Genomic DNA, 11,811 nt, shown 5'->3' on the forward strand with positions numbered 1-11,811 from the left:
GCCCCCCGCCCCCGCCGGGCCTCTCGCTGCGGAAATGCCGGAGGAGGCCGAAACCCGCCAAACAGAAATAGGGAAGAAGGGGGAAAAAAACCCAACAAATCTGAAACGGAGGCTTTCATGCCTGGACAGGGCTTGCAGCTGTAGCGCTTGGCAGCAGCGCAGGGACACTTTTAATAGTGCAGCTGCTGCCTCAAAGTTGTCCGCTGCGGTTGCTGTTCGCCTTCAACCAGTTGCACCTCACAAGCTGGGCTAAGCAAGCACGTGAGCCCGCAGAGGCCTCCGCGCCTCCCGGCCTGTCCTTCCCAGCTTAAAAGTTCAGTTCCAGCACAGTGTAATGCTCGCATATTCTTTAACCAATAACATACATACATGTATATAGAAAGGATTTTAAAGCACCCACACAAAAATATTCAAAAGAACACGAAGGGGAGAACAAAGATTTTACAAAAGTAAAACCCTAGAGAGCAAACCACTTCCTCCAATAGCATCTGCCAGTCTTATTTGTGCTTGTCTATATAAGAAATACCTTTTTATCTCATTACCTGGATTGATTGATCATCAGCCTTAAACTCTGCTCCTGCCCACACCATGCAGTATTTCAGTTGCTCATGTGTGCACTTGCATCCATAAACTGTGTCTTACCTAGCTCACACTATCACAGCATTTCTCTAACAGTGTGTTCACATTTAAACTGTAATTTCTGTAAATTTACAAACACAGTGTTTATTACGGTATGTCTCATCACAGTGTACAATCATATCTGAGAAACCGAAACTAAGTAGAAAAAATAATGATGTTATAAACAATCTGTGTCCTAACATAAGAGAAGGTAACTGATGGATATTGATTTTGATAGCATAAATGCTAAGGAATGTGCTCAGGTATTAGAAGTTCCCTTCTTAAAAGTTAGCATTTCCCTGCAATGCCTGCAAACCATCTAGTACAGAGGTAAATTCCTAAGTAGGAACCATTTCTGTGTGAGACTCCATACATTTTAGAGCCTCATCTTATTCAGAACTCATCAATAATTTTGCACCATTGTATAGCAATGATAGCATCTCTTATCAGTTGCATCACACTGCTTTTTTAAGTGCATATATTTTCCTCTGAAAAATACAATCATTTTAAAAGGATTTCAATAATCTAAGATGCTTTTTGGTACAGCATAATCTTTATTTAAACTTTTTTGTGATAAAATGGAAAAAAAAAAGCTCTGCGTGGAAGAGCTAAGTATAAAAATTCCATTTCTGGTACACAAAATTATGTATTCTATTGCATAATAATATAGCAATATTGGTATCTACACTTTTCATCTAAGAAAGAATTGCATAAAGTTCTGGTAGTTCCAGTATACTCCTTTCTTCTCTCTTCTGGGGACAGAGCGACTGAGACGTAAGGTATAATGACTTACCTAAAACTCCCAAGTGACTCAGTGGCAGAAGAGAGGTTATGACTCATACTCCTCAGCTACAAGCTTGTGTTTTTCCCTCTGAAACTGGAAACATAGCACAGAACAGTGGGAGGAGCAAAAATTTAGCCAACCACACCCTGTCTTCAAAAAGTTTCATTGGATAATAAATTCCTATGCAGAGCAGATAAGTTTCAGCTTTTTTTTTTTTTTTTTTTTTGAGCCTTATCTTTGAAAGACACATAGTAAACTTCATGGTATTCAGTTTATCTTCTTCGGAAAGATGATGGGATGAGCTCACCCAGCCAAGGATCAAATGTATAGCTGCAGGGAGCCTACATAGTTTTTAAAACAGTTTTTAAATAGTTTTTAAAACAACTAAATAAAAGGAAGAAAATCTTCAGCTGATGCAGTGTGATAACCCTAAGCAAAATCAATCAAAATAAGTTAAGAGAATTCAATATACAAAAAAGTGCAATTCACTGAAATGACATATTAAATATATTGTGCAACAAGTAATACACTAAATACCAAGAATTGCAATTATTGTAAATTGGTGGGTCCAGATGTGGTCACTGTTGATGAGATACCACAGATAAGCAAAATTCATCAAAATAAGGCAACAATACAGCACTTTCCTGATAGTACAGAATAGTCCTAACAAATACACAGCTGATCTAAAGTAAGCTAATTGTTTTATTATTTTCCTTAAAAAGAATTATCCTTCTAAAATACTATCATTGAAATTTTCAGGAAGTGGGAAGTTAAGACTTTAACATCAGCAGCCCTTCAAGTAGGCTTCAAATATGAAGTATGATGAATCTTGCTCCAGCAACCTAGTTATGGGCTGTTGCACATATGTATTCTGATATATTCTTTCATTACCAGATGATAAAATTCAGGTATGCTCTCCTAGACCATAATGGCAGATTATGGAATGGTTATGAAGGGAAGCTCAGAACACTTGTAAAAGACAGTAAGTATAGGTTGCAGGCAGCTAAAAGATTTCCAGAAGCCTCCTCCAAGTTTCTTTTTCTATTAAAAAATTTTGTAAAACAGATTCCTGCTAAAAGGGCACAAACTGCAGAATTATTTCTTGATGGTTGTAGGTCTGATGACCAAATGGGTCATCACCATTTTCTAATCTGAGCTCTTACACAAGCCCTAATATAAATATTACCTCCAGCCAAGAGACTTGTCACTGAACTAGAGAAAGTATTTTGGAAAGACACAAGTTGTTGATTTAAAGTAAATCCACAACATCCCCAAATAAACTTCTCCAATGGTTATTTATTTACATTATTAAAAACTTGAGCTGTATTCCTGTTTTGAATTTTCCAAGTCAGACTTTTAGTCTTTGAATTTTTTTGGATATCAGATGGCTTCTTGTGAAGGAAGTTTTCAATAGCAATATTGCTCTTCTCAACAATGCTGTAGAAAATTTATGCTCATCTTGTGCACGAATGTATATTTCAATAAAAATATTGCTGCTTACACAGTGAAGTGATCAAAAACTATAATTTATTGATCAGTGCAGGTGTGGCAACCCAGATATTCTCCCAGTCTTTATACTTACCTTTCCCTCCTCAAGGCTACTCTTAAACTGAGGCTGACTTCCTTCTGTCAGCAGGAACAGTGGAAACTGGAAACATTTTACACCCTTCTCAACACCTTACATAGCTTACATATTTCTGAGAGAAGGACAAAAAAAAGTAGTAAAACTTTCTGTGATTGACTGCTTGTGCTTTAGTATCTGTGAGTTCAAGTCATCCTTCTGGTATGTCTAAGAACACGATTTTCAATTTTGTAACATGTATTTTTAACATATGTTTATAACTCTAAACTTCATAGCTCTTTTCAGGAATAGGATCAGGGCAGGATCTCTGCCCTAAATTTTAATAAGGTAGCAACACTGAAATGGAAAAACTCTTATGGATAAAAAGGATAAACAAGAGAATGGAGGTTAAAAACAAATTATGTTGTATTATCAAATAATGGTATACAAGTGAAGCTTGCAAGTTGGTTTTTAATTTAGACTGAAAGAAGGACTACATGCAATATGAGAAGTTCAGCAGTGAAAAACACAGTGGGGGAATCTGCAGGACAGTGGCATGCCTGGATTGGAATATTTTTGGTTCTTGATTTTCATGGCCTAGTTGGCCTTTTCCTAAACATCCCATTTAAAAGCCATGTAAACTGTCATATGCCAGAGCAGAGCTGGATGCATCTGTGATGTAGATTAGGATTTTTACTCTATAAAACACAACAATTGAAGTGTTGTGGGATTGACAGTGCCTTAGACACCAGCTGGAGCTAACAGGGCAACCAATCCCTCTTAGTCCCAGGAAATCCACCTCCAAAGAGCATAAAAATTGAGACGAATAAACAGTAGGATGACTAAAATGAAATTAAAGACACACAAATTTAACTCCTTCCATAACCAGAAACTAGTGTTCTCCTGCTATATCACAGGTAACTCTGTACATTGCCCAAGGAGCCAGAAGAAGCCTTTATACTGTAAATGATTCTTGTCCAGGTTTTATGTTCTTCTGCCACAGGATGTATTCAGCAGTGGGGAGAAAGGGAATAGAAGGCTTACTGGCTTCTTTGTGCTGGCTCAGACTAGGAGTAGAGAATTAAATTCCATGTAAGTAGGAATTTAAAATAGGAAAAGGTATTTTTCTCCACTTCTTTTTTTGTTTATAATAAGCTATTTTGTTTCAGTGAAATATTTCCAAGATCTTTTGTTTTCTAACACTGTCAGCAAAATTTTCATTAAAATCAGTAAATTATAATGTAAAGCAAAATAAAATATTCTGAGATGAATTATCTCTGATGTAACTCCAATGAAGTCAAAGGAGCTGCATGAAAGAAGAATTCAACTCAACAAGCTTTATCCTACTTAGGGCAAAACACATCACATGTCATGGTTTATGGTAGTTTCAGCTATTCCGTAGCAAGCTCAAGCAAGTAGTTCACTCAAGCAGGTAATAGATCTCACATGAAAAAGTAACAGATCATATATTGAGGCATGCAAACTGACATTTCATCACAACAAAATGTCAACTGGTAATTCATTATTTTCCTACAAATAAGTCAGGAAGAATTATTCAATATTCAAGTACAACTAAGTTTCTGGATTGCAACAGTTAGTTTATTTGCCTATATTCTTTTCGGTAATTCAGATTTTTACATTGCAATGTAACTTTAATAAAAAACTTATTTAAGACTTCAGAAAATACTTGAAGTCAACAAAAATGAATGTTTCAAACACTTCAAAGGATATAGCGATTTTTTAATGCATTCAAGATTATTTGGTATTTGTCTTGACACTAAAGATCGTGTCAGCAAAGACAAGCAGATGGGCAACAGCATCTTTCTAATCAATGGGAGAAGGAGGTTTAAGTGAGTATAGATAAAAAAGTGCGGCTAACAACACAATTCTGTAACATGAACTATACAGAGACTTAATAAATTTGGAATAACTTCTTAATTTACCTAATCCATTTATTCATAATAATCCCAGAAGTCGTATAGTAAATAAACGAAAACTAAGACAAATATTTCTGTTGCTTCTCAAGTTAACAGGGATCCTTTTGCTTCTGCAGCTTGGACAGTACCTAGATCTAACATTATTCTACATTAGTATTTTATGCATATTCTCAACAATTGTGAGTATCCATGAAATTTACATTACTATTTCTCAGCAATATCAAACTAACTGCCAATATCAAATGAAATTTGTAAAATACCATATCTGGAATTCCACAAAAATAAAAATATTTCCATGTAAAAAGAAAAACTAGTCAATCCTTCCCAAATATATTAAAATGAAAAGTACTAAAGCAAGTCTATTTTACAGATAGAATAAATAATACAGTGGAACATAATACTGTATGTTATATTGTTGTGTGACATCACGGTATCACAAGCAGGGATCCATAAAAATTTAGTTGATTTTGTGTGTGTTATCTTTACTATGAATTCATAATAGACAGTACAATAGCTCCTTTTGAGCTGTCATAGAGTATACTGTGAATGGGTATTAAAATATTGTGCATTCTGTATTATAGTTTCATAATACAGAATGCTCTTAGTTACATATTGCGTATTATTCCTAATAAATATTCACAGCATATCTTGCAACAGCTTCTTTGGCACCACTAACTTGTATGCTGTGAAAGTGTATTAACAGCAGAGTGCATTTGCATATTATGAGTCCATAATGCTGAATACACAGTAAAATCTTTGATAAAAAGTAATCGCTATACATAAAAACAGAAGTCTTTTACTCATCCTTCTCACTCATACCTTTGCCACCTTGCACAGTCATTTCTCGCCATGTCCATACAACTCATAAAGAAAAAAAATTCTGGTATTGCAACAATTCTATGAACTACAGTTTTCTTACAGTAAAATATTTCACGAGGTCATTTTTTCCTCTGTTCTAGCTGATAATTATGATTAAGATTTTTTTTTTTTAGTTACCTAATTATTTGTTCCTGATTTTTCATTTTGGCACCCATGTAAATGCCTGGGTTAAGGTCTTTGTAAAAATACCTTATCTAAAATTCCACAAAAATAAAAATATTGCCATATAAAAAGAAAATCTAGTCAATCCTTCTTAAAAATACTAAAATGAAAAATACTAAAGCAAACCTATTTTACAAATAGAATAGATAAAGCAGTGGAACAGTAATGCTTAGTTAGATATCACATGTAAAATAGATATTCCAATTGTTCATTGAAACAATTCTTAAAAACAAAGAAAAAGAAAGACAAACATATAAAAATGAACCTCGGTCAGTTGTAAAAGTATTTTTTATACTCTCTTGTTTTTTTGTTATGCTATTTATTTTTTTCCAGCCAGGACGATGCAATTCTTCTGTTATCACAGTCAGCTCTCTTGATTGGACAAAATTATCCTTTTGCATTACAAAACCACATGATTACAAAGCTTCGCTTGGATCAACAAGCAGTTGTTTTTCTATATTGGCAGATGAGCATCTTGGCAACCCAAACGAATAAAGAGGGGAAAAGGCACCATTACTTGTCTAAACCAGGGAATTAAAGAAAAATAGCCTTCTGCCTTGGTTTCTTCCTTAGATAAATAAAAGTAAGGCAAATCTTGGGTCCGAGACCAATATAATTCTGTGCCTATGCTCACTATAGGAAGATTTTCCCCAGGAAGCAAAAGGAATACTAGAGAAGACCTGTTTTTTTCCTCTTTCCCCAGTCTATGGACTAGCTGAAATAACTAGAAAGACACAAGAGGAAATTATCTGCACCATTTCACGTTGTGATCACACTGCCAACTATTAATTTTAAAATACAGTCGGTTGTATTACTTTAATAAGTAGTCATGGAAAGTGTTTTATATTTCTGGTATTACTTCAGAGACATTAGCTCCACAGTATGTCCAAATAGGTATTTGGGCAATTAATAGCAAATATAAACTACCAATCATACAAGAACAAAATATTTATGCACATGTAGATGGATATAATAACACCTCAGCTAAAAAGTTTTAAATGTCAGAAAACACAAATTGGGTTCAAAGAGTTCCCCCATGAGTTGGTACTTTTGGATCACAAGGGATGTAATACTGCCCGTTGAATGATCGCATTAATGTCTGTCACATCGTTATTTATGAAAGTTAGAGAGAGAGAGAGAGAGAAAGAGAAAGTATGTAAAATCACTGGACTTTTAATGTTTTCTCTTTAAAAGAAATGGTTACATTACAGTTTAGTGAGGAAGGTTATTATATTGTACAAATTCCTTCATTTCTCTTTTTCGTTTTTGGTGGTTTATTTCAACTGTTGTAAAGTATTAATGAAAATGCTGTAAAAGTCATAATGTTAAAGTATAATTTTATTTAACATTGTTTTACAGTATAAGAGCTATAAGCAGGCTCATGTAAACTTAAACAAGCAGTTACTTTGAGGTCTGAGCTTTTTTTTTTCTTTTATGGCTATAAATAAAAGTGAGACAGTAGGTATGCAATTATTTTATAATTCTAATGTACTAGCTGCTCTCTCTCAGATCTTCTTTATGGTTTAAATACCAATGGTTTGCATATTACCTTGATCATCAATGATCAACAAAAACAAATTAAAATACTTTGTTTTTTCAGAGTGAGCTTTAGGTCTTCTCCATAAATTATCTGCATTTTGAATTTAATACAATTTATTATAATTATAATTATAATTATAATTATAATAAAAGTAAGGTTCTGTTAAAGATGATCTACAGCCAAGTAAGATTTAAGTAACCACTTCATGGTATCTTTCATTGTAGAATCTCTGGTGTTCCAGTCCTAGATCACTGATGAGTTTCCTAATTTTTATAAATTGTATTATTTTGGTAAAATAGAAAAAAAAAATCAGCTTTTTAAATTTAATAGTGTTAGACCAGTCCTGAGCTTGATCCACTACTCTTTACACCTTTTTACCACCTACCACCTTTTACTATTTGTAAAACCTTCAGGCACATTTTTATTGTGGGCTTGAAGAAGATTTGATGCCTATTTTTTAGGGCAGAAGGTAAAAAAATTAACCTACACACAGGTAATTCAGTCTTTTCAAACTCATCTTCTTAACTTCTGGGCAGGTACCTGCGCTTGCTTGTGTAATGTTAAATGCAGTTAGAATTCAAATAGCAACTCTATGGATTGACCCAGACCTACCTGGACTGAAGGTCTGGTCTCAGGAGCGCTGTTTTTGTAGTCACAGCCTCCTAACTCTACAGCTATGGAAGCAGTTCTTTAAATGGATTACCTGCCCCCCCAAAATTGAAGATTGCTGACAACTCCAAGATGAGCAGTTAGTCTCAGGTAACAAAGCTGAAGATACATTTCAACAGCATGGTCCCAGTATCCAGGTAATCTTTGGTTTAATTTTATAAACATGGAAGATTGTGATGGGTACAAGAACATATTATGCTTTGGTAGTTTTAATCAGTTTACACTGTACATACAATTAAGAAGTAAATCAAGGGAGATTTTTCTGCACAAATGCTACTACCATTTTTTCTCAGCTATTTATTACTGGAAGAGGGGACATGAGGCTTTCCAGCCTTCTCCATTTTTCCTTCAATTCACATTTGGAATGTCTTCATGTTGTGAGCAGCAGTGCTCCTTCTACGGTCACCCCCTTGCATTCACCCTAAAACAGTAAATGTTTCTCACCAGAATGGTATCTTTTATTCTTTTATTACCAGCTGTGGGTATTTCTGTAAAGAGTAATATAAAATTTAGAAAAGGATTATTGAAATGTTCTCTCAAAACCCTATAACATCACCACTGTTTCATTTTCTTGAAAAAAAATACATTTTATATATAGAAATTTCTGTAATGGAGCACTCAGACTAACAAGAACTCTGCTAGTCTTCAGAGGCTTGGAGTTCCAAAACACAGTCTTAGGTTAGGAATAAATGCACAATGCTTTGCCTAAATCCCAAGTTTAGCCATTGACTAAAATGGCAGTTAAATTTTGCAGCAAAGAAAGACACTTTGACCCAGAAATGTGTCAAGTACTATATTCAATAAGGAAGATCTTCTGCCAGTCATTGCAATGGAATTAAATAGACTAATTTTTTTTTTTTAAAAGCACCTTAAATACTTTATGAAAACGTATAAAAATTGAGCTATATAAGTGATGCTGTAAAAGCTTAATGCCATGTATGAAGAATTAGTACACAAAAACTAAGTCTTCAGAAACATCTAATTTAGCAACCATAAATTTTCTTTTTATAAATCTGTACTTGGAAAGACAAAACAAGAGGGCAAACAAAAACACAAAGGCGTGCTGTTTTTTCCTTTATAAATTCCAAAAAAGTACTGTCTCTTATCATACCCACAGCTTCTAACATCCTGCCATGAAAGTAATTCTTCTCCTCTGTGAGATTTGATATGGTATGCAAAGGGGTGACAAGTACCAACAGGCTCCCATGACAAAGGAGACAGTATAATACTTTTTAAAATAAAGCAGAACATATTGGATTGCATTTACTCAACATAAATGAGTAAACTCAAAAACAGTGGAGTGACCTTGGCTTTACACTGATGCAAATGAAATCAGACTCGACCCATGGAAAGAGTAGTCTTTAAAATATTGTATTGATTTGCTCTGCAGTTTGCAAAGTCATATACAGTTTTGGAATCTGGTAAATTAAAGTGAAGGCTTTGAGAAATACATAACAGAATTCTGTACCTATACATAAATGTTTATCTAAGTATCTATCTAGACACCCATAGTTAGCTACTCTCAGAATGTGCATGTATGAAGGATATGCTACAGTAGACCATGAGATTATGCATTTATCCTCATTTGTGAAGGTGGATGCCTAGAGCTCATGAATGGCAAAAGATAAATTATAAAGCATTTAATCCTAATCAATATTTATTAAAAGAGACAAAGTAACAGTAAGGCAAACCTACACTACTTAAGAAAAAAAGCAGAAAAGCTGGAGTTCTTATCATGCAATAGTTAATGAAGTTCTGTAATTTATTTTAACCTTGGAGAGGGTTTAAAAACCCTAATTATATTAATGTACTAAAAGAAATACAATTGTCACTTAGTTTCATTAAGCATGACAGGTGACAGTTCCAAAGATAAATGCTGAAACTATCGTAACTTGTGAAAATTGCACGTTCAGGTTGAAGTGGCAATAACATGGTAGCAATGGGATGGAATTGGGCTGCTCATTGCATTAATCAATACTACAGTTTATTTTTTAATGTACAAGCAATATTTAATTTCATTAATTTATGACTAGCTTGTTTCTGCTCAGGTCTTCCATTTTGTCTTTGGTTTTTGGTTGCATTTTAAACATTCTGGCTATTTATTAATCCAAAGCCAAACTCATAAAACATCACTGTCAGGAGAGAATCAGTGTTCTGTGCACCACATGCAGTTTGGGGATTGATAATATAACTGAATCAGTTAAAGGGAACATGGTTCTATTAAGATTGATAAAGTTGTACTACTGTCACTCTGTGCAAAATCAGAAGAGTTAAACTTGTTCAGTTGATTATGTCTCACTTATCTTCCACAAACACAGGCTATGCCTTCAATCATTTAGCAAAATCCAGCTTTTTTTATTTCCAGTTGTTAACAAGCACAAAACTGTACCAAATCAGCACTATATTTAGATTAGCATTGCCTGTATCAGAGTCACAAATCTGAAGCTCTTGAACTAGGACTGAGAGAATCCCACCATAAAATATTTTCATTACAGGCCCTTCAACTTTATGATTCAAAACACAAACACACACACACACACACACACACGCACACTGTTCTGCCAAGCATAGGGGTGGTTTGCCTGTATTGTACTTTGCGATAGCCCACATAGTTGAGTTTTAGTACTCTGAGAGATGCAAGCAGTAAAAAGTTTAATTTCTATTATGGTTTATGACCAGTGGTAAGGTGTATACAGTAGACATTTACGGACAGCTATTGGCAAGAATGCTTACAGCTCCTAGAATAAGGACGTATTTGGGCTATTTTCTTCAAATGTGGCTTAACAACACAGTAGTTGAAACATACCTTTAAACTTCAAAAATGGCAGTATTGTAATCTTTTAGAAAGCTCCTTCACAGAACTAAAAAAACAATATAGTAAGATTTCCTGTAACAAGTCTTTAACTCTAGTTTGGGATACAAAACCCTTTCTGAGGAGTTCCAGGCTTGAAGTAAAAATACAGGCAGTAGCTAGTATCATACGGTATTGACAAATGCTCCTGTCAAAAGATCTGAACTTTTCTTTGACACTATTAGAGACAAGAAATAATGTAAACACTTTCATGTTTAATGTAAATAAGTATATTAAATCAAATTTAAATGTGCATGAGCCTGTTGATAGCCTTTTCTGATAATATCACGTATTTCTGCTCTCTGCATCTTGTATAAATTTAACCTTTACAACTTATATTGCTCTCCACTTCTCCTGTACAGTTGGCTCATCGTTCTCATGACCCACCAAAATTCACATATAACTGGGTAATGTATCTTAAACTTATTAATCCAGTTTAATTAAGAGACGGTGTTCATAGTGGAGGAGTGTACAAGGCAGTTTATGGCTTTTGAGGGTGATTAAATGCTGAAGTGGAGCTGAGGCATTTGATAATCGCAGGAACTATGTATTGCTAGAATATTCCAGCCCCATGGACATTTTTCCCATCAGCCAATAAGAGAAGCACATTTAACAAACCACATTAAAAAGACAGACTTTTCTAGATACATGAAAGTTTGAGAGCTCTTTCAAACTTTCTGCATGTAACTGCAGCTTGAGAGCCCTCTCATGTCACATGAAGAGCAAGGACACATAAAGCATATATAGAATTCAGAAGGAATACGTTCATCTGCCTAAGAGCAGGGCTAAAGATAAGTAATTGCATGAGGG

The 11,811-nt window shown here is 34.5% G+C and overlaps 1 protein-coding gene across 12 annotated transcripts in view; it reads right to left on the reverse strand.

Moving 5' to 3' along the window:
* The window catches only part of MDFIC (MyoD family inhibitor domain containing), a 54,022-nt gene extending 52,508 nt beyond the window's left edge, over positions 1-1,514 (reverse strand). For 9 of the 12 annotated variants that reach the window (XM_026090760.1, XM_026090754.1, XM_026090757.1 and 6 more), the window contains exon 1: positions 1,412-1,514. The gene's annotated coding sequence lies outside the window, so the exon portion shown is untranslated. Of the gene's footprint in view, positions 1-542; positions 701-1,411 lie in introns of all 12 variants that reach the window. The other 3 variants (XM_026090771.1, XM_026090768.1, XM_026090756.1) reach the window with 2 other exon arrangements.
* Between the last annotated feature and the right edge of the window lie 10,297 nt (positions 1,515-11,811).

Source organism: Apteryx rowi, unplaced genomic scaffold (assembly GCF_003343035.1).
Source record: "Apteryx rowi isolate R43461 unplaced genomic scaffold, aptRow1 scaffold_878, whole genome shotgun sequence".
NCBI classification, from domain to species: Eukaryota; Metazoa; Chordata; class Aves; order Apterygiformes; family Apterygidae; genus Apteryx; species Apteryx rowi.